The following is a 22378-nucleotide window of genomic DNA, read 5'->3' on the forward strand; positions in this document are numbered from 1 at the left end:
AACAATCCTGCAAGCAAACAGCTCCCTCAAAAAAGCGGGGGTGGCCATACTAGTATCCGACAACATAGATTTCAGGCTGAAAAAGATTAGAAGGGACAGCGAAGGTCATTTCCTATTCATCAAAGGATATGTACAACAGGAAGAAATCACACTCCTAAACGTATACGCACCTAATGAAGGACCAGCTAAATTCTTAAAAGAACTCCTAAGAGAATTTAAGGAAGACATAACTAGCACCACGATAGTAGTAGGAGACTTCAACACTGCTTTATCACCTCTGGATAGATCGACAAGAACAACACTCAGCAAGGAAACAATGGCTCTGAAGGAAGAAATGGAGAAGACAGGGCTAATAGACCTATACAGGGCTATACACCCCAAAAAGAAAGAATACACATTCTTTTCCAGTGCACATGGATCATTTTCCAAAATAGACCATGTTCTGGGTCACAAATTATGCCTTAATAGAATCGGGAAGATAGGAATAGGGCAATTGTGCCTGGCCGGTTGTGAAGGGTCACTGCGCCCTCCTTAGAAACTGTTACTAACCACTACCTAAGTGTGACCACCATTGTAATAGGCCAGTGCTAAAAATAACCCAGTATATAGACTGTTCTTAGCTCTGAACCCTATACAAACTGCTTGGGATTTGGAGTCGCAGTCTTTGTCAAGTCTCCACTGTGCTGGATGAAACTTGGACCCTATCTCAGGCTAGTACTGGCTCAGGCTAGTAATAAAGTTCCTTTGCTTTTGCATTATCATGTGTAGACTTGGTCTCTCCCCAACTGGAGATCTGAAACTCGGGCATAACAAGCATTCCAAAGATAGCCTTTTGCAGTACAACCAACCACCCCACATATCAAGAGAAGCTCTGGTAAAAGCAGGGCTGCTAGGCGGGTGAGAGATCTGAGCTGCCCTCTCTGTGAGTTGTCTCTGTGGAGATTAGAGGTGACATAGGCTTTCTGGTGCAGGTATGTAAGGGGGAAATAGGGATTTAATAACACCACGGATGATCCCTGCAGAAGCACTAAATGAGAGCCACACGCACATACTTACACACCATAAGTTTAGTTTTGCTTCAAGCTTCCCCAGCCAGGACAAGTGTGGGGGTGTCAGCAATGTGGCTTCCTCTCCTGTCCTAGGCATCTCCTGGATTTAGGGAACACAGATCTGACTCCCATCAGCCCACAGATTCCAAAGAGGGCAGGGCTGTAGCATGGAGAGCCCTTTCTGCCCCCTTTTTCTCATGGGACCTGGCACTGATAAGGCAAATGTCACCACCACAAATCTGGTGGGTGACGCCAAGTCTGAGTCCTGGGGTCTCAGGGAAAATTTGAACCCTGAATCTTGAACAGAAATCCTTTGTCTAATCCTGCCTGGGCTGCAGGACTCAAGGGACCGGGGGTCTAGAGTATGGGGCGGGGGGAAGCATAGACCCCCCCACCTTCCTCCTCCTCTGCTGCTGTCAAATTACCAATAAGAAGAGCATCCCCAACATTCACCTGCTTTCTGGGGTCACTGGTCTCAGGGATGCAAGAACACAAGGTATTGGGGTGTCCTGCTGAGCCCATCTCTATGGCACAGGAGAGAGATAGTGGTCACACATACCTGGGTTCAAATCCAGTCTCTGCTGCTGCCTTCTGGGTGATCTGGGCCCTTTCCCTCACCCCCTGAGCTCATGTTCTCCTTCCTGAATAGTCACCACCGTCCTGCTCTTAGAGTGAGGTAACAAGTATAAAGGAGTAGGCAGCAGGTATAAAGGGAAGGGACCCCCATGGCAGTGACATCCTGGGGAGACATAAAACCAACTGGCCCTAGGGCTTCAGGACCCACCTTGTGCACCCAGGCACTAAATCCTGATCAGACCTTTGCCGGGTGCCAACACAGACCCAGAGAGGTTGCACCCCACCACGGACAGAAGCTCTAGACAGGCAAAGAGTATCAAGAGGACCAGCAACTGCTCTCAACTCTACCCCCTTGGCAGCCCCCCTAGCAAAGGACTCTTATTTAGGCAGAACGTCCAATTGGGGTAGGCTGGACAAAAACTTATAAATGCCAAGTTGAACAAGGGAAGTGCACACATATGCTGCCAAAGACCATGTTTACTACTGAGCGCTTATCCCCTCTTGAGATGTGTAATTTCATGCTTTCAGATCTAATGCTGGGATATGAACTGGGACTCCCTCTCCCCTCTGGGGAAACACTTGTCCTCTCCTGAACTCAAAACACCCTCTTCCCCACCCTCAACTCCTCACAGGCTTCCTCAAAACTTCCAGATCAAATCTGTTACACTTCCCTGTTTGTCTTCTCCTGAAATTCTTTTTTCGAATGTAAGACAAGAAACCAAAAGTAAGGGCAAGAGCGATAGCACAGTGGGGAGGGCATTTGCCTTGCACGTGGCTGACTTGGGTTCGATTCTCGGAATCCCATATGGTCCCCAGAGCAACATTAGAAGTGATTCCTGAGTGAAAATCCAGGAATAACCCCTGAGCATCACCGGGTGTAACCAAAGAGAAAAAAAAATCCACCACCACCACCACCAACAACAACAACAATAAAACCACAACAAATACCCAAAAACAAACAAACAAAAGAACACAAAAGACCTGGGACTGACTCTCCTTTCCAGCATGAGGAAGACTCACAGTACTAAATGTTTTCAGCCATTCCCAGAGTTGGGGGTGTGGGAGAGGGTGGCAGGCGGAGATGGATAGACAGAAAATAGCAGATACCCTCCTTGGGGCGGCCACCTCTCAGTTCCCCACTCCACAAAAGTCACCCCAGCAGCACTGAGAAGGGTGGGTGGGGTCCTCTCCCTCCCTACTTACCCAGGGATCCTCTGCAGTTCTTGGAAACCAGATCAGGGCGGGGGGTCCTGCACAGACAGCCAGGCCTGCTTTTAGTGACCCCACAACTGCTGCCTACTTCCTCTGGGGACTGGAGGGAAAGCGAAGGTACTCAGCAGAACAGGATCAAACCAGTTCAGCAAAACACCCCCTCAAAAGCACCCCCACACTCTCATCCTCTTAGAACAGCTCTCCCAGCTCCCAAACTCAGGTCTCTCTCAGCTGAACCCCGGGTTCAGGAAGGAACCACCACTCCGACTCTTAGCTAATCACGTGCCACACCAGGGCCTGACTCCCCCCACCTCTACCCTCCACGGCACAACGCTTGGCACAGTTCTGGATTATTGGTGACTCCCGGCTCTGTGCTCAGGAATCATGCTTGACAGGCTTGGGGGAGCATATGGGGTGTCAGGATCAAACCTGGGTCAGTAGTGTGCAGGCAAGCTCCCTACACACTCTACTGTCTCTCAGGTCCTGTGCGTCATGATTCTTAGGATTTTTAAATGGTAATAATTAGTTTTGGAAAAATGTTTTGAAAACTAATCTTTCTTTAAGGGTTCTTAATTTTTTTAAAAATTGGGGAAACTCCCAAATGAGGCTCAGTGGACCCGGGGGTCACTCCTGCAATTCTCAGCTCAGCTGGTTCAATGCTCAGGCCCAGAGGTACTGGGGGTCGGGGGTCACTCCTGTACCTCACTTCTGGACTTTTCTCCTTAGCAGACGGGGCTAGAGTGGGTGGGGCTCTCACAGAAGTCACTTGTCCCCACCATGGGGCCTGTTTTAAGTGGGGTCAATGCCCAGGGGTCACCCAGGCCCACTCCCCGAGTGTGGCGGGAGACAGGCAAGGTGTTTGGGACATCAGGACCCCATCCCAGTTTTGTTTTTTTCTTTAGAAAAATTTCACTATTGAGTCAACGTGAATTACAAATTCACGAAAATATTTGTGATTGAGTTTCAGGCATACTCTGTTCCAACACCATTCCCTTCAGCAGTGCCTGTTTCCCTCCACCAATGTCCCCCGTTTCCCTCCAGACCCCGAGTCTCCCCGTGGCAGGCACATCTCCCCTTTGCATCTCTCTGAAGTTTTCCCACCTCTAGTTTAGGGCTAGAATCTCCCAGCCTGGAGGGCACAACTGAGCTGGTGTGCACGAGAGAGCTGAGTGAGCAGAGGGCCTTATTAGCAGCTCTGTGGGAGCCAGAATTTGACCTCAGCTGACCTTTGACATTTGACACTTGTGGCCACCTCTACTTGAGGAAGTGGGGCTTTCTTATTTGAGAAGGCAGCAATTATTTCTAGGACCTTCCTTCTTCTGGTTCTCCCTGTATTATTGTGACTGTCACTTCACCACTGAGATGCAGAGCTCATTTAAAGGTCCCTTCAGCGGCAGCCTACTGGTCGCGGGATACCTTGATCAGGATGCAGGATGGGCCCCAGGCCTTTAGGACTGATGGACAGTGACCCTGGTCGGTCCACAGAGAACAGGTGACTTTAGTCTCAGGTGAGATGGCCCCAGCGTTGGAGCCTTCGAACACCCGAGTCATTCCATTCCGGGGCTCTCTGTGTCTCCGGTATTATGAGACATGTCACCAGGGGCCTCGAGCGCTTGGTTCAGGGTGTTGGCTGAGCTGTGAGCAGTGAGGAATTTCAGGCATTGTGAAGGCAATCGCGCCTGCACAGGTGTGTGCACGAGTTGTACATGCTCAGCATGTTTCTGTGTGTGTGTGTGTGTGTGTGAGAGAGAGAGAGAGAGAGAGAGAGAGAGAACGAGAGAGAGAGACCATGCTGAGACAATGTAGGTGTATTTCCGCTCCATACAGGAAAGAAGGTATTCTCAATTCAGAGGATGAGTGATCATACCACCAGCAAGAAGAAAGCTCAGAACTTAAATCTGAGTCAAATGTCAGGCATCTCTGTGACATTACACTGAAGCCTCCTTATATTTCAAAATTTTCTCCAGCCACTACCTTAAACTCTATAGCAACTGTATGTGTGGAGATTTAAAGGTGTGGCTCTACTAAAAAACTAATGGTACCCCCTAAGATTCATGAATAAAACTATAGTTACCAAGCAAAGATGAATTGTTCTATTCATCCTAGACTCTCTAATATGGGCAGTGGAAGGTGGATATTCAAATGGGTGACACTGCTTCCTCAGGTCTGACCCATGGGATCAGCCCTCATCAACTCTTCTTGGTGTCTTGCCAGGGTCCTGGCCAGTAGACCCTGGCAAACTGGAGTATGATGCCCCAAGCCACTGGACTTACTCCCTATTCCCGCTTCTAAAGGCCAGGTATGTTAGCTCAGACAAGTGGTGACTTTCAGGTTTCATCCCATTATCTCCCCAACCAGGGCGCCTTTCTGGGTGGAATGCTGGCACAGGGCTTTTGGCCCCTGTGAAGAGAGCTTGCTCCTGCTTCTAAGGGCAGAGGATTTGGCCAGGGTCTCAGGCTGGCTGCTGAGACCCCAACATCTCCCCCTTTTTATTTTATAAGAGCCAGCTGCTGGGGGCCACCCAACAGCCACACGCTGGGGCCTTACCTGTTGGGCCTGTCTTAAGTTGCCTCCTCTGAGGTCTTACCCGTCTCTGGCTCTCCGACCCAGCGTTGTTCCCTGTGTGGTGACTATATGGCGCACTCACACACTCCTTCCATGGCCACATGCACCCAGGCCGCATCTCCTGGTCGAGGGTCTGCAAGTTTATCTATTGCAAGGCTGAGTATCACCACAACCCCATATCGGGTTCTTATCATCTGAACAAGGCGCTTTACAATACATGGCCCAAGTGTTATAAGTAGCAATAGTAAAATGACTGGCCCAACCAGGACAGACACACGTGTGGTAAGCCAGGGTGACATGCTAAACCATCTCTCAAACCATCCTTCTTGTGCCTCATGTTCCCTCTTTCGCTTAGCTAACCCATCTCTCAACTTAGCCATAGAATCGCATACAACTCCAGTGTGGTCAGCATAAAAACAATATTATTCCCCTAATGCGGTGCACAACCACCCCCCTGTTGCAACATTAATAAGTACAGTCCTCTCCTGTTCTGCAACACCACTTCTGACAGGGACATCAGGGATTCCTCAAGATGACTGATGGAGGTTTCGATCCTCTCCAAGTCCTCATTGATGGCTGCTCGGAGGGATGAAAATCATCCTTAAAGAAAGCGCCCCATACCAAACTGCAGGCCGGGCTCTTCCTGGGTTGAGATTAACCAAAAAGGCCCAGAGGGGTTTCCAATAGCTCTTCTCCAGCCTTTGATCAAAAAAGGGAGCAGAGGCTCCTTCTGGAGGGGCAGTGGGGTGAACAGGCTCAGGTTTTCCCGCCCCCCACAAATGTCTTCAGCTATTTCATCTTCTATATCCCGATCAGTAAGGTGCGGCTCTGAGACAGCTGCTTGCTTAGTATCCTGAGAGATCCACTCTCTTTCCTCCTGGAAGCATGCTTTTAGAGCTGCTATTATTGCATGCAAACCTGGTGGGGAAATTTTGCCTGTTTTTTTCTGTCTGCCCCCTGACAAGCTTTTTTACCTGATCCCAGGTGTCCCCGGAGAAGAGATCCCCAGTGGGAACCCACGGAACCACCTCAAGTATAGTGCCCCAGATCTTAACTGTCCTATCTTCAGAGAATTCTAGCCCCTGGCTCTTTAGCAGATAATGTAGAGCTTACAGAACCAGGTGATGCACCGTTTGAATAGAGTTGCCTATGATATTAGGGAATCTAGTAGGGTCAAGAAGGTCAGGATAGATGATGGTCCCACTAGGAGACCACCAAGGCAAAGGAAAAAATAGAGAGGAGAGGCTCAACAGTGCCCGCAATAAATGGTGATGGATGGAATGCTTGTTAACGAGTTCCTGCCAGTTGCACAGTTTCTCTTCTGCGGGAAATGCGAGTTTGTCTGGGACTCACGGCTGTGACCCCTCATCCTGTCATGGGAGTCTTCTAGCGGCAAGTGACCTAGTAGCATTTAAGTGATCGACCCATGCCCACAGGGAGAAAGGCGGTTGCTGCTGGCCTAACGGAAGCAACGTTCAAAAATAGACACAGCAAGAATGAGACAATACGCCAGGAAAAAGATGATAAGGATGCCGACATCATGCGGCGAAATACAGATATACGGAACAGATGCTAGGTACTCCATAGACAGTAGGAGAAGCGAAAACAATGTGAGAATTGACCGAAAAAGTCCTGTACCAAGGAAGACTCCTCTGATAGCCTCCTTACTATCAGGGGGAAGAGCTCGAGCTCCAGTTCATTCCCCCTATAGGGATTACTAGCCTGATGTCTCCAATGCAGTCGCCTATTCTACTGCATGGATTTGGGCTTGTCAGGGGATCTTACCTTGCTCCAGTGATGTCCGGGCTGTCCACGTCCACACCGTCCCTGTCCAGGGCGCCAGATGTCAGGGTCCTGGCCAGTAGACTCTGGCAAACTGGAGTATGATCCCCCAAGCCACCGGACTTACTCTCTATGGGAGAGGGAGTGGGAAGGGGAGAAGCCTTTGCCAAGCCCCTCTGCACACTGCAGCCACCCCACTGTCGCCACCGAGAAAGAACCACACACATGGGGGAGAGTTGGAGGCTAAGCAACTCTAATTTTATTAGCTCTCACACTCTGATATTTACACAGAATTTTTAGGGTGACTTGGATATTATGAACACCTAGTTATCAACTCTTGTCATAAACACTTTGCTGGGCCCGTTACAGCTGTTAGCTAATAATTTATGTGTCCTGCTTCTCAAGGCCAGGTATGTTAGCTCAAACAAGTGGTGACTTTCAGGTTTCATCCCATTGTATCCCCAACCAGGGTGCCTTTGTGGGTAGAATGCTGGCACGGGGCCTTCAGCCCCTGTGAAGAGAGCCTGATCCTGCTTCTAAGGGCAGAGCATATGGCCAGGGTCTCAGGCTAGCTGCTGAGACCCCAACAGTGTCTCAAAGGACAAAGCTCCTTGGTGGCTCTCTCCACCCTTAGGCCCATCGACTGACCCAGAGATCCTCCTGTTTCTGGAGGAGGTTGTGTCCTGGAATCTTCAGCCCTAGACTCCTGCTGGGACTCAGGGCTGCGCTGCCCCTTGTTTCTGATCCATCCTCCCTCCCTCCTCTGGGAGTTCCTGGAGGGTTGGATTTTATTGGATTTTATGTAGAGTGAGAGATAAAGCGAGTATCCTCAGAGAAAATGTTTCAGGAAATCAAATGAATTTGGTGGCAGGACTTGATTAATATTTTTTGTGTTTCTTCAGCTTCACTGAGAATAAAGAGGAAACCAGGGCTTAGACTCAGGGATGCCAAAGTCTTGTGTGTATGTATTTATTCTTATGGGGTCTCTTCTAGGGTCATTGATATCAATAGATCCCTCCCACGGGCCATCATATCTGGTCAGCAGGAGCTTCACGATCACGATCTTACCTTGCTCCAGTGATGTCGATCATGAAATCCTGTTAATCGTCAATTTCTCGAGCGGGCTCAGTAACCTCTCCATTTGTCCTTTCCCTCAAATTTTAGAAGTCTCTCTCGACTTGGTCCTCCCAACGATGTCTCACTGGAGGCTCTTTCAGGGTCAGGAGAATGAGATCCAGCTTGTTACTGGCTTTAGCATATGGATACACCATGGGAAGCTTGCGAGGCTGTCCTATGTGGGCAGGAAACTCTCAGAAGCTTGCTAGTTTCTCCCAGAGGGAGAAGTAGGCTACAAGATATCACACTGCCGCAAAGCACTGTTGCGGCAGCAGGAGCTTATGATGGGATATTCAGGTACGTTAACACAGCAGCTATGAGGGGTTAAGGGATGAGGAGGTGAGATTCTACCGGAAACAGGAAGGGAAACAACCAGCATTCAGGTGGTGCCCTGTGCGAGGCCCTGGCTAGAGCACACAGTGATTCTCTGTTTAACACAAGGAAATCTTTTCTTTCAGTGTTTGAAAGGGTGTAAGGAACGTGGTTGTGTCATGCAGTCCCAATATTGCAAAGAAAGGATGGGCTCCTACTCAAGGTTTGACCATGACTACTCAATTTCCAAGAGCTATGTAGTAGAGAGCATTTCAGATCAAGTTTTAAGGAATTTTGGAAGCATGAGATGAACTTAAAGAATGACAGCGTTGCTCAATTAGAATGGGTAATTATGGGTAATTCCTGATGCAGGAGGGATGGAGAGGTAAAGAGACCACTTCAGGTTGCTGATGATTCCCTCTTCACCCTGCCCCACCTCACTCAGTATAGAAATACTTCTTCTCCCTTCGCTCTCCCCAAGTATTCAGTAGCTGTCCTGGTTTACTTGTGAGCCATTTAACAGTAGGAGTAGACAGGTATGAGTGAGCACCTCAGGCATGGCTCCTGAGGAGATACCAGGAAGGAGATATCCTCATAGATGCCAACTGGGTGAGACCTTTTGCGCTCTAGAGTTTACATGCTGTTCACGAACTTTTTCACTACTTGATTCCTATGGAGGATATCTGAACCTGGAAGTAGCCTCTTACTGTGGGTTCTTGGGCCTAGTCAGAGGACAAGAAACTGAATATCTGGGTTCATGATTCTGCAAGATCTCACACTCAGTGCTCTGTATTCAGGTAGAGAGGTGTGTGGTTGTAGCCTGTGAGGTGATAAACAAAACTTGGGGTTCAATGTGAGAAACAAGCTGTACAGAGCAGCTATACTAGGGGTTTGGTCTCTCCAGAGAGGTTACAAATGCTAAAATGCTGCCTCTTCAGACCTCTTTTCCTCAAACCCTCTGCCAAATCTTGTAATAAACCCCCTAATGGAGAGAAGGGTTTTCTCTCATCCTCTCTTGCTGAGATGTCCATGGTTCTCTGCACTTGGGTAATAACTGACTCTTTGCATCGACAAGGATCCCTGCTGGTCTAGACTGAGTGCACAGACTGAGGACGGGCATGGAAGTCTTCTACTGTGAATAGCAATTGATGACATTGCGCCTTTTAGTCCATACTGGATTTTCCATTTGGTCCATACTGGATTTACTAACTGTCCCATTAATCTGAGACCATGCGAGGCCACTTTTTCTGTGCACCCCTGAGGGACACCAATTAGGCTCTCCCTCTCTGAGTTAGGTGGGCTCCTATTCTGATGCCCTCTACATAACATACAGAAAGTCAAGGATGGATGAGCAGGAGCTGGAGGAAGAAGGGAAAGAGAGCAGAAAGAATAAAAAGAGAAGATGAAATAAAATGCTTCTGTTGAAGCAATCAGGTGACTAACACATTTATCAAGAAGTCAGTAAAGGATCTCATGAGAGTAAATAAAAATCCACAAATATCTGAAGACATATTTAAGGAAATTTTGAGTTGAGGAACCTTTTGATTACAACCCCGGACATAAAGGGAAAGTTAAATTTATGAGACTCTTAAAATTCAAAGTTGTCAAGAATGCACATAAGCCAAAGCAGATACAACTAGACATCCTCAGACACTGTTTGCAGTGTTTCTACATGCAAAAGAGAACCTTCCGCAGTCCACTTTACCACCCCACCTATCAGCAGAAGCCCCGATAAAGCAGGGCTGCTAGGTGCGTGAGAGATCTGAGCTGCCCTCTCTGTGAGGTGTCTCTGTGAGATTAGAGGTTACATCAGCCTTCCGGTGCAGGTATTTAAGGAGAAAGAGGGGGTTAATAACACAAAAGATGCTCTCTGGATAAACTGTAGATGAGACACACATACAGTCACACACACACACACACACTCACACATAGAGCACAAGTTTAGTTCTGTTTCTGTCTTCTAGCCAAGATGACTGTGCAGGTTTTAGCCATGTGGCTTCCTCTCCTCTCCCAGGCAGCTTCTGGATTCAGGGCACACAGGTCTGAACCCCATCACCCCCAGATTCAGAGAGTACTGGGCTGGGTGTATGAAGGCCCTATTACTTTCCTGCTCACATTTTCCTCATGACAACCTGGTAAATCACTCCTCTCATGGGGCCTCAGTTTACAAAAGGACCTAGCACTGAGCAGGCACCCAGACTCATGGGTGACACTAAGCCCCAGTCTTTGGGTTTCAAGTACAAGTTGTTCCATGAATCATGACAGTAATAATTTGTCCCTTCAAGGTGGGCAGGAGGACCAGGAGGACTGGGGGGCCATGGTACAGATTGAAGATTCCCCCACTCTCCTCTTCCTCCTCTGCTGCCTCCACACTCCCAAGGCAATAGCTCTCCACATCCTCATCTCCCAGTCCCATGCCCACGTCCTTTCAGGGTCACTGTGTATTGGGGAACAGTTCAATGAGGGCTACAGGTGGTCTTTGTGATCCTACCTGAACAGTCGTCTCCTTAGTTTAGGGAACAGGAGGAGGGAGCAGCAGTCAGCCCATGGGTTCAAATCTGGGCTCTGCTTCTGATTCCTATGTGACCTTTACCTGACTCCCCGGAACTTGATGCTCCTCGTCCATAGTCACCACTGTCCTCTGAGTGAGCCTGTGAGAAGTGAGGGTGAGAAATGGAGATGGGGGTCCTCTCTCCCCTGTTTACCCCAGAGTTGGGATTAGCATCCAGGCTCTCCAGTGAAGCTCAGCTCCTGACCCTTAGGTTGAATAATGATTGCAAACAGCTCCCAGAAATCGAATCAGTAGGTAAAACTCACTTCTCCCATTCCAGTGAAGATAAATTGATCATACCAAGTCGAATGTCCAGGGCACAGCCCTTCAGTTTCTTCTCCTTTCTCACCCTTTCCAGACCCACATTTCATTTTTCTCTGCTCAGCCCAACAGCTGTCAGCCAGGAAGGGGTCACAATTTATTGCAATATAGCCAATCAGATTGACACTCAACATCAATTGAGCTAGTGTCCATATCAAAGAACAATATAACACACAAGAAGACAAACATGCAAGGCCTGAGCTGTGGACACTAAGGGAGGGGTAGAAAGTCAAAGGTTTGGGTTGTCCTGGCTTCCATATTTATTGGATGTCATGGCTTCATGGTGTAGAGATCAAGACGATAGATGCTGAGAGGAGGAGAGAGCAGTTTCCTGGGAAACAAAGCAGTACTTTCAGGGGCACCCAATATTGACAGCATTTATATGGCAGAAGTAACTAAACTCCAACCTACAAAAGACTTTTACCGAAGACTCCACTGAAAACTACAAGCAGACCAAATTCACAACTTAAATCAAGTCTTCAGGACTCAACTTTTCCATAGGCTTGTTGTAGTTTGGTCCTGACACCCATATTCATCCAACACTTGAGGCCATGGACACCCTTTCAGGAAGTTTGAGAACCAGAGAATAGCCATCCATGGGTCTCCTCTCCCTGGAAGGAGGGGTGTCCTTCTTCAGGACCAACATTATTTTCTGGGTAACAGTTGGGTTCTGGATGGAAGGTCAGAAAGTCAGAAAGATTATGTCATGAGATGCTGGATCTTTATAAATTCCAGTGGCTTTTCATCTTGGTGTCTCTGATAAGGAGGCCAGATGACCCAAGACCTTCAGAGCAAGAGGCATAGACAGACTCGTGTGATGTAGTAGCCAGGTAGGGGCTGCAGCTTCTGGTGGGGATGAGCCTTAGGCACTCTTTGACTTAAACCTTGAGCTGCCACCTACCCACTGGAGACACTACAACTCTAGCAACTATCAAATTAGACACTACTGACACCAATATCGCAAGAAGAGTCACCCAGAATGACCATCTACAATCAGGATCTTGTTCCAGGCTATGGTTATCTGCATTTCAGCCACTGTGAAGGCCTTGGCAGTTCTGTGGGGAGTGATCTGGGGATATTGAGTTGGGGCCCGGAAGCTGCCACAGCGCCACCTAGAGGCAAACAGTAGTATCAGCACCCAGAGGATGGCGCAACCTCAATACTCCTTTGGTCTCTGGAGCTGGGGACTGGGCTTGGATTAGATGCTTGCCATTAGGGTGAGTGTCCAAGAGCAGAGACCCCGTTCTCTGTCCTTCCTCATATTATAGGGTGAATGGAATAGAGTACGGGTTTTTTGACAAGGAGACCTTACAGACATCAAAGAGAAGAGCAGAAACCCCCTCGTGCTACTAAGTTAAGTGCTGAGGCAGCTGGTGACAGCGTCATGAGGAGTGGAGAGGACAGCCTTGACTCTGGCCATGGTGATATGGCTTCCCACCTCATCCAGGGACATTTCTATTCTCTTGTAGGCTGAAGAAAATAGACGTGTGGCTTCAGGAAGATACAGAGCTAAGAGAGAAGACAGAAAGACAACCTATCAAGTGATGCCTTTGTGTTGACAAGTGTTCTTTCTTTGTGTTTGATTCTTTAAGTAGAAATGGGTTTGATTCCTGTGTGTAAAGTGCTGGATAGATTGTGAACGTTTGCAGCGCTCGGAACAGCATTAGGGTCCCATGAAAAGAGGTGATTGAGAGATGACTTGAGATGACAATTTTGTGGAAGTGGGTCAGATCCAGTGATGCTCAGGCTTTACCCCTCGCTCTGAACTTAGAAATTACTGTTGGCGGTACTCAGGGGCACAAATGGGATGCAATGATAAAGTCCAGGTTGATTTCCTCAAGGAAAAGGCCCTATCTGCTATATTATCAATCAGGCCCACGTTTATTAAGATAAATAATTTTGTGTCTGAAAATCTGCTTTTGAGTACCAGGGAGGTGGCAGGTAAGCACCCTGAAAAGCAGTGGATCCCCAAGCAGGAGAGGTGAGTGTGGTGAGTTGGGGTATGGAGCTGCAGGTCAGGGAGAGTGGGGTTGTGAGAGTCACAAAAATGGCACCTTGGGGTAGGTGCAGGGGACCCACCATCCTGACAATCAGAGGACCTTGAGCTTCCTGTCTGCTACCATACAGAGCTAAAGCGGAGCCTTAAGTTCATAGCATTGAGATGGGGAGCTTGGTAGCACCCCCACCCGAACTGGACAGTGACCCTGATCCCCTCTGTGCCACTGCAGTTTCCTCTGATGCATGCTAGGACATGGTCGGAGAAAATTCACCAGCTGAAAGGACTTTCCTGGTAGTGTGGTATGGACAAGCTGCATCAGCTAGAACAGTGGGGGCAAGGGGATGAGTCAGAGGGCTAGAGGGAAATCCCGCCTCAATCCCCAGGAACCTCCCACTAGACACTTGAAAAATCCAATTACACCTGAGGATGATGAAGACAGAGAAGAATCTGCTGAGATTGTCCGGGTGTCTGGAGCCCCAGGGAGCAGGAGACAGAAGCCAGCAGCTGCCTGGCCAAGAGCCTCTCCCGGGCCATGTCCAACATCCGGGTTCCCTGACACTTCAGGCAGCTTCACCTCCTGCTCTGAGATGCAGACTGGGAGAGCCAGGACTTTGGGGTTGCTGAGGATAGGGGCGCTCAAGTCACTCTGCAGGAACAAATCTCCCCTAGACAAAAGGAGGCTGAGAAGAAAGAAAGCAGAGTAGAGCCTAAGGGGAACTGAAGACCCAGGCTCTAAATACAGGCAACTCAGGTGGAAGGAAGGGAAATCCTATAACAGGTCGCTGGCTTCACTCCTCCCCAACACTTCTGACACTGTGTCTCAACCTGGTGGGCAGCAGCTGACATTCAGCTTTCCTTTTGAAGACCCCTCCATCCATGTGATGAGTATGACAGTATGCACAAACAAAAACACTAATTTTGGATCTTAGTGAAAAAATGATTCTAATGTGATCAGAGGTACATCACGTCAGATGGAGACAGGAGACCGAGTTTGGATAAGACGTTGGAATAATGGCAACTCCGAAGTGTTCAAGGCAGAGAGAATGAAGAGATGATAAGGTGAGAACTGTCCCTCTGCCGTGCTGAATGTCTTCTCTGTAGGATAGGGCAGGATCATTCCAGTTTCCTTTATTTATAAAAAATATATTTTGTTGAATGAAATTTGAGAAAATTGAAGAGAAAGAGAGAAACTCTTGTTCAAGAGAGACCTGGAGCTTCTCCAGAGTGGACAAAGCCTGAACTTGCCCATTTGGAAGAAAAACATTCCGTGGAAGAACCAGCTGTGCTAGTGGCAGTCCAATGGAACGTTGAATTCAGACAGGACATCTCTGCAGTGCATTGTGAGAGGACCCCCCTGGAGAAAGGAAACTTTGATCTCAGGCTATGGTGCTCCACCCATGACATAACCTCTGGTTATTGGGATTTGTAGGGTCAGGTTCTTTGCATTTGGTTCCACCGAGGAAGCGGTGATAGCACTGCTGGTGTATATAGGGTTATTGAATCCATATCAGATGGAGGAGAGTCACTTGTATGTGTCTGAAAAGAGTGAATGTTATGTAAAAAGTAGCAAAGGAACAGAATGTCTAGAATATGCAAAAATCAGGAAGGAAGATTTTGAGCTAAGTTGTATCCCTATTTCTAATTCTTTTCCCTCACCCCTTATACTGAACATGCCTTGAATACTAGACCCAAGTTCTTCAGCCATCTGAGATTTTCACATGTTATCAGAAACACCAAAATTTCCTGGGGTTGGACTTAAGACTTTTTCTGTAAGGTCCCCAGGGGAGAGCCTGAGTCCTCTAATATAATTGTCCTGGTCATTGTCCCTCATGACCCCTGTAGAATTTGGATCCTTTCCTCTTTCTGAACTACCTAATTCCTTTTCTAAAGAACTTCTGTTTTTGCTCATGTTAGGCTGAGTCTATGTCTGTGGCTCTAACCCAGTGAATCTGAGCTGGTATAGCTATTCAATAAAATTGCATCTAAAGCAATTTTTTTAGCTTTTTGGGTCACACCTGGCAATGTACAGGGGTTTCTCCTGGCTTATGCACTCAGTAATTACTCCTGGCAGTGCTTAGGGGACCATATGGGATGCTAGGAATCGAACCTGGGTCAACGGCATGCAAGGCAAACGCCCTACTTGCTGTGCTAGTTGCTCCAGCCCCATCATCTAAAGCAATTTAACACAATGGAACTCTGGGGCAAAGGGTCGCTGAGTTACCAAATGACATTACCTGACATACTAAGTACACAGGTGAAATTGAAAGAAAAATATGAATTATCTCAGAACTGCTGGAGAATTGAATAGGAGGTGAAACACAAAGTTTGGGTGTCAGGCAAGTGACAGACTTTGCCTTTGCTGACTTCTCTTGTGTGTGTTGGGATGGAAAAAAGGTTTCATACTTGCAAGATTTGCACTTTAGCACTGAGTCAAGTCCCTGACACGTTCTTTTTTTTCTTTTCTTTTTCTTTTTTATGTCTCTTTTGACCTCTGGTCACACCCGGCGATACTCAGGTTATATTCCTGATCACGTGCTCAATAATTGCTCTTTGCAAGACTCACAGTGCCTTGTGGGGCATAGGGGTAAGACTGGGGTCAGTCACATAGAAGGCAAGTGTCTTCCCTGCTCTACTATCTCTCAGGCCCATCTGCCGACCTCTCTAGGAAGAGATGGACGACCCATTTGAAAGCCACAGAAAAACACTGTCTATAGTGAGGAGACTGAGAAAAACCTTCTACCACTGTAGATTAAAGGTCATATCAGTACTAGAGGCTTTTTGAGTGACCCAAATTTTCTTAGAATGCCTTGTCTTTTTGTTCTCTTTTTGTCTTTTAATTAAATTTATGTATTTAGAATGCTGTCAATATTTTTGACTTGGTGACGACAGTTACCTCATCCTCTCTTGGTTTCCGTCCTGGACCATGTCATGGGAACCTGTTTGGTATTTCCATACTATACACTTGGGTAGATCCCAAGAGAGACAGGAACGAGGATGATATTTTTTCTTTTGTCTCTAAATTTTGTGAGGAAGTATGATATTCTCATAAATTCCAGATTGACTCCATCCCTAAATTGTCATGGACAAAGGAGATCACATTAATTTTTGTCACCTTTCTTTCCTCCCTCACTCATTCCAACATGAACGATCTAAGTGACCTAATATGTAAATGATTATCCCTCCATCCCTGTCCAGCGGGATCCCTGATCATGCCAGATACCTCAGGAAGCCTAGAAACTATGGGTTTTAGTGCTAAGAGTCATGGGAGGCCATTACAGGTAGGAAGGAGACATTTGACGGGGTCCTTATGTTAAGGACGTATTGGTCTAATTGGGAATGGCCAGAGAGATAGTGGCAGTATCTCAACAATAAACATAGAAAAGCATGCCTTAGGGTACTGTGAGTCTAACAAAAACACTATGGTAGCTTGGGCAAGGATGTTGTTGGCTGTCCCTTTTCTGTCACTTCATTTCAGGCTGATCCTCTCACAGTGTCACAAACGAGGATCTGACTCATTCAGTTGAGTATATGTCCCTTCAATCTGGAGTGCAGGTGAGTCCATCACTCAACTCCATAAAGTCTTTTAAAATCATCATATTTATTGAACTAGCAGCACCATGCAAGGGCCAGAAAGAAGACAGAACTGAAGTATTTTGATATTTAGCAGGTTGTACCTCTGAGATGTTTTATCTCTTCATGTTTAATTTCAGAGTTTCTTAGGCAGGGCCAGGAATTGAACTCATGGCCTCATATATGCAAGGCAATGTTCTTCTGTGGAACTACTGCCCTGACCTTAGCATGTTCTCTTCGTTGCAAAGCAAGAGGTGACACAGCAAGTTTCTTGGCTTGTGTTGTCTTCTGGTTCCTTATTCCTTTTATTTTCAGAATGACTGCTCTTCCCACAATAGAATTTCACTGAAACCTTTTGCTCTTTCTGGACATCCCCAAACAATAGTGATTTGACAAAAAGCCCGCAATTCAAATGTCATCTCACCACCATCACCACCATCACCACCATCATTGTCATTAAGAGTTACAGTAAGGGGCTGGAGCGATAGCATGGTGGGGGGGGGTGTTTGCCTTGCACACGACTGAAATGGGTTCGATTCCCAGTATCCCATATGGTCCCCTAAGCACCATCAGGAGTAATTCCTGAGTGAAGGGCCAGGAGTAACCCCTGTGCATCGCCGGATGTGACCCCAAAATGAAAAAAAAAAGAGTTACATAATAAGTGAAATAAGTCCTCCTGAAGGCAAAGGTACGTTTCTGTAGGAATGGCTAAGGCAAGGAGAAAATGAATTATATGAAGGAATCAATGATTTTTTGCTTTGATCTCAACCATGGGGTGGGGGATCAACAGAGGAGCCATGTTACTTTTCTATTCTAATAATTCTAATATTTCACTCTAATATACACTGAAAATATCCCATCCTTTACTTCCACCCACCACCCTGCTCTCTACACTCCTCTGAGGGAATCCGACCCTACTGCAGCTTCTCATAGAACTGTTGGAGTCCCACCAACATATTTTCCAGCTCCTGAGCCTGCTGCCTCAGCGTCACACCAGACTGTGATTTTTCCCCCTTATGTAAATCCTTTGAGTCTTGCACTAGACAGTATACATCCACCAGAATTGCTAAACCTGTGGCGACTCCACCAATGACACGGGCTCCCTTGGTAATTACCACAGCACCGCCTTTAAGCTCTGTGCCAAACAGAGCAGAACTCTGAGCTGCTATCTTAGAGTTGAATGTGGCAAAACTAATGTCATGAATATGCTTCTCTATGCCACTCAAAACCCTAAAACTATTTATTAAAGAAGAGATTCTTTCTTTGCTATCACCTAAAATTTCCTTGAGCAGCTTGTCTCTAGTTGATTCCAAGTTCTTGGCCTCAGATTGTATGGACGACATATAGTTATCCTCCACGATGTTGGAGGTCATGGTTGTGGCAGCAGCCAGTGTCCCCATGACTGCTCCAGTTCCTAACAATGCTAAACTGAGCCCTCCTGTAAGTGGGGCCAGACCTATGCCTGAAAGAAACAAGATGCTGGATGTGATGCCAGTGGAGCCTGCCACCACATTAGTAATAGTACAGTTCTTGTGGACCTCGTCAGCCTTCTCTGCCAGGGCTCGGAGCTGTTTTATGTGCTCTTCAAAATCCTTTTTCGCCCGAGAATATAACTTCAAAAACTTCTCCCTGAATTCCTTCTCTTCTTGGTGCATCTCTTTTTCTTCCACGGCTGTGAGCTTTCCACGTTTCTTTAGACCTTCACGAACTGCCTTTGCTTCATTTCTATAACAAAGAAGGCAAATGTTGACAGTCAGTTAGAGGATCTGCAAGTGGGCTGGACAATATGTATCCTTGAGAATCCTCAGCATTTTCACACCACTCAAATGAAAGGAGTAATGAATATTTTTTCCTTAAAATTAAGTGTTATACATTGTAGATGATTCCCAGTATTTATTCATCGGGGTATAAATACGTGACCATCATGTAAGATGCTCTCAAATCATAGGTCTCTATTAAACAATCAACACCCTCAAGGACAAGTTACCACCTTCAGCACATAAGTGTTTGTAAAATCCCTGTAAATAAGAAGGGGGATGGACGAGGGAGCATCTTGGTTCAGAGCATTTATTGTGGAGTGAGAGTAAAGTTGCTCAGTCAGGTCTGAACTTTTCCATAGCCTCTTGGAATTGATTTCCTGGCACATTGATGGTCCTATTTGATAGAAGGATCCTCAGTTACACGAATATCTGACCGTTAGTGGTCTAACAATGTGATGTTATGAGGGGGCTTCGGGCCAGGTCATATCAGGTCTGACCTGGGGGGAGTCTGGAAGCTACAGGTCAAAATGTGGGCAGTATGTGTTTGACCTGAATGTAATTTTACACGGTTACTGGGTGGATAATGACTATGTTCTTGAGCAAGGCTTAGTCGGGTTATGTGAAGCTCCCTTCCAGACTGGAACTTGACCCTGACTTTCCAGGTTCTCCTTGTCATTCAGTAAATCCCTACCTTAAAAAGAACCTAGTGAGATGGATTAGTGAGAGAATCCCTCCTAGTTCTCCCAACACCAGATATGATATGAAGCCTCCTGTTGGTGCCCAGCCAGTCTATAGGATGGGTCTTTGGAGGCTGACCTGCAAGTAGGCAGAACCCTGGATCCCACTTTCATAATTGGGAAAGCAAAGGCTTATGAGTCCAACTGGTCTTGAAAGGGCTAACATTTCTTCCCTCAGCTGTCTTGGCCTTACTCTAAATCCTGGCAGTACAAAGAAACAGAATTCCCCTTCCCACCCATCTCTAACCCAGTATGGCTTTGGAATGCAGAGATTCTCTCACATCCCCTTATCCCCCCAGGTGCAGATAGAGTTAGGATCTAGCCCACTATGCACAAATATCTTATGACCTCTCTGACCCATGACTGAAAGGTTCATGTAGCAATAGAATTATCCCCTTAATTGGAGAGAAAGGACTTACACGGAGTACACAGGTTTGCCAAAATGTTCTTCTTTCTCCCTACAGGATGTGTTTACTTTCATCTCTATGAAGAGGACTCTCAGCCCTGTTTATTCCCGGTATGGTTTCCAGATGGTGATATGAGTTGAGTATCATTGTGTGTCAGTACCATGCTAAATACTTGTATGCATTGCATCATTTTCTTTAAGGAAAGTGAACCGAGATATGACACTGAAGCAAATCCCCTGTGCATGCTCACATAACTCGTTCCCATGCATTGCTCTCAGCTCAGATTGTCACAGCCATTTGGATGACATAGCCATCAGATATCATGAGTGAGCATGCCCCAGTGAGCACACCCCTCCCTTACCGCAGGTAAGTGACTCCACAGTTAATTACATGGAGGTAGGCTAGCAAGAAAGAAAGTATCCCAGAGTGACAGAATGAGTGATATCCTTCTGAGCCCTTCCTTCCTCTTAATTACCTGGTTAACCCAACACGGGCCACAAATTGCTCCCAGTCTTCATCGCTACTTAAGAGAAGATGAAGGTCCTTCTTGCTCATATTCTTCAGGAGATAATTGATGATTTTCTTAACAAAGCTCTCTAGATGGAAGAAGAAAGAAAAAGATGAGAGCACTGGGGAGCAGCTTCTCGGTCTTGAGTCCATGGTGCTTCCATGTGCTTCTCACCAAGCACTGTCCCCTGAAACACTATTGATGGAATCACATGGTGCATGGAATTAGATGAGTATCTCATTTTAATGTTAGGGCTGACCCTCCATTTAAAAATATTTATTTATTTATTTATTTTTTAAAGAATCACTGTGAGATACAGTTACAGACTTAAAAAATTTCGTGCTTCAAGACAAGGATGCCCACTCTCACCACTCCTCTTCAATATAGTACTGGAAGTACTTGCGATAGCTATTAGACAAGAAAAAGAGATTAAGGGCATCCAGATAGGAAGGGAAGAAATCAAACTCTCACTATTTGCAGACGACATGATACTATATCTAGAGAAGCCTAAAACCTCTACTAAGAAACTCTTAGAAACAATAGACTTATACAGTAAAGTTGCAGGCTACAAAATCAATACCCAAAAATCCATGGCCTTCATATATGCAAACAACGAGGCAGAGGAAAGGGACATGAAAAAAGCAATCCCATTCACAATCGTGCCCCAGAAAATCAGGTACCTCGGAATCAGCTTAACCAAGGAAGTAAAAGACCTTTACAAAGAAAACTACATAACGCTACTCCATGAAATCAAAGAGGACATGAGGAAATGGAAACATATACCCTGCTCGTGGATAGGGAGAATCAATGTTGTCAAAATGGCAATACTCCCTAAAGCATTATACAGATTCAATGCGATCCCTATAAATATACCCATGACATTCTTCAAAGAAATGGATCAAGCAATCCTAAAATTCATATGGAATAACAAACGTCCAAGGATAGCCAAAACAATTCTTGGGAAAAAGATGATGGGAGGCATCACCATCCCCAACCTCAAACTTTACTACAAAGCAGTAACAATTAAAACAGCATGGTACTGGAACAAAGGCAGAGCCGTAGACCAATGGAACAGGGTGGAATATCCCTACACACAACCCCAAATGTATGACCATCTAATCTTTGATAAGGGAGCAAGAGATGTGAAGTGGAGCAAGGAAAGCCTCTTTAACAAACGGTGCTGGCACAACTGGACAACCACATGCAAAAAAATGGGTTTAGACCTTGACCTGACACCATGCACAAAAGTCAGATCAAAATGGATTAAAGACCTCAACATTAGACCACAAACCATAAGGTACATTGAAGACAAGGTCGGCGAAACCCTCCACGATATTGAAGATAAAGGTATCTTCAAAGGTGACACGGAACTAAGCAATCTAGTAAAAACAGAGATCAACAAATGGGACTACATTAAACTAAAAAGCTTCTGCACCGCAAGAGATACAGTGACCAGAATACAAAGACTATCCACAGAATGGGAAAGGATATTTACACAATACCCATCAGATAAGGGGTTGATATCAATGGTATATAAAGCACTGGTTGAGCTCTACAAGAAGAAAACATCCAACCCCATCAAAAAATGGGGCAAAGAAATGAACAGAAACTTTACCAAGGAAGAAATACAAATGGCCAAAAGGCACATGAAAAAGTGCTCTACATCACTAATCATCAGAGAGATGCAGATCAAAACAACCATGAGATACCACCTCACACCACAGAGACTAGCACACATCCAAAAGAACAAAAGCAACCGCTGTTGGAGAGGATGTGGGGAGAAAGGGACCCTTCTTCACTGCTGGTGGGAATGCCGACTGGTTCAGCCCTTCTGGAAAACAATTTGGACGACTCTCAAAAAATTAGTTATTGAATTCCCATTTGACCCAGCAATACCACTGCTGGGAATATAT

The sequence above is a fragment of the Sorex araneus genome, chromosome 6 (genome assembly GCF_027595985.1).
Source record: "Sorex araneus isolate mSorAra2 chromosome 6, mSorAra2.pri, whole genome shotgun sequence".
In the NCBI taxonomy this organism is placed as follows: domain Eukaryota; kingdom Metazoa; phylum Chordata; class Mammalia; order Eulipotyphla; family Soricidae; genus Sorex; species Sorex araneus.